This window comes from Augochlora pura, chromosome 7 (assembly GCF_028453695.1).
Source record: "Augochlora pura isolate Apur16 chromosome 7, APUR_v2.2.1, whole genome shotgun sequence".
In the NCBI taxonomy this organism is placed as follows: Eukaryota; Metazoa; Arthropoda; class Insecta; order Hymenoptera; family Halictidae; genus Augochlora; species Augochlora pura.
In genome coordinates this window covers 13,166,948-13,168,856 of record NC_135778.1, presented here as the reverse complement: position 1 = coordinate 13,168,856, position 1,909 = coordinate 13,166,948, and positions in this window count along the sequence as shown.

Below are 1,909 nucleotides of genomic sequence, written 5' to 3'. Positions count from 1 at the left end.
CCGAAAACCATTCCGGACAAGCGTGAAATCTCTCCATTCACGCCGAAACACCCCGAAACACCCCGAAACTCGGGTGACCCTAAACACCCATTTCTGAAAACAAACATAGCAGTTCGCAGCTCGAGGGATCGTCGCCGCGGAGGTTCGCGAAGAAGAAGACCTCGGCCTTCGGCCGAAATGGAAGGGTCGCGGGAGGGTCGGGTAGGGGGCCTGGCAATGCGCGAGGGTAAGGCGAGCGGGAAGCAGAGAAGAGTCGGAGAAAGGCGAGAGCAGAAGAAGAGAGCCAGAAGAGAAGCAGGGTCCGCCGTGAAGTCGCCGGAGGGTTCACGAAGCGTATTGTCTCGCTGGATGTCCGCGGGGCACCGTGGATCCGCTCTCCCGTGCCCCACGGACCCCTCGCCGTTCAACTGTCTCCCCGGAGCTAGCCGGAGGGCGCCGGGGGACAGCGGGGGTGGCGGAGGACGCTCACGAAGCTCGCCGCTATCTCCTCTCGTTTCCGTGCCCGCAGCGAAACGACCGTTGCTCTGCCTCGCTTCGTGGTGGGGTACACCTCCGCGTCTGCCCCCGGGGGCAACCTCGCGCACAACGACAAGAGGGGCAGCGAGGGGAACCGGGAGGGAGGAGGGGGGTGGGGGGAGACGGGAGACGAGGGGCCGGAGGGCGGCAGGTCTTCTTCTTCTTCTTCTCCTGCGCTCTGCATGATTCCGCGCCTCCGCCCCCGGGCTAACCGAAACGACTCTTACGTGTGTATATGTAAGTACACGTACCAGCGCACTGGCATCTGCCTGCATCGCCTCCGGCAAGGTGTGCCTCTTCTTCATCATCCTCTTTCTCCTCCTTTGCTTCTTCCTTTCTTCGTCCTCGCCGCCGACTCTTCTTCTTCTTCTTCTTCTTCCTCTTCTTCGTAGGGGAAGTCCGCTGGACACTTTAGCTTTTTCTTGAATAAGTTACAAAAATATGAGGAATACATTTATTCCCGATGCACGGATCGCATGCTAATAATTAGGGGTTTATTGTACGGGTCACACCATGCCGAACTCATCACGCGACATTTTCCGTTCCACTCCGATTACAGCTTCGCATCGTCCGCGATTTAAAAAAGTTGGAACAGAAAGAGGTGAGCACACTGAAGACGGGCATGTTTTATTTTTTCAAATTTCTCGACACTGGAACCGGTTCAGATTTGCGAAACAGAAATATTATATTAAATAATATTATCCCTTAGCACTCGGCGCCATCATGGATGTTGCCTACCAGCGCTTATAAACAATAATATTATTATATAGTATACGATATATATGTACATATGTATATGCATATATAATATTGTTATAATAATATTCGATTTATATGAATTTGTAGACATCGGGAAAGAATTGCAAATCGCTAATAAACTTTAATGTTTAGTCATATACTAGAATTACGATGTCCTCTGGGAAGGGACAGCCGGGTGCAAAGGGTTATTATATAGTTTTACTAATTTCAGATGCTGATGATTATACTAATAATAAACTTGAATCAAAATTATATTTGTATTATATACGAATTAAAATAATCTTAATAATTTTTTAATAATTGCCTTGTCCTGTTACCTTACTTGGTCGAAAAGTCGTCGTCCGCTAAGGGTTAATACTTTGCGGACAAGGGTTTCTAAAAGTGTTGGAAATATTTTTCTCCGAAAATTAAATTAGGTATTAAGGACTTCCATAATGTGATACATGGACAATATATCTTGATCTATTGCAGCTTTTAATGATAATATCTTGACTTGATGGAGGCCGCGAGTAATTGAAATTGGGGTATTATGTAATTTTGGGGAGGGTTCTTGCCCTGTCCCTAAACCCGTTGATTCTTCGGGGATGCATGGGGATTAAGGGAGGATCGTGGCTCTGTTTATTCGCTGCGAGCG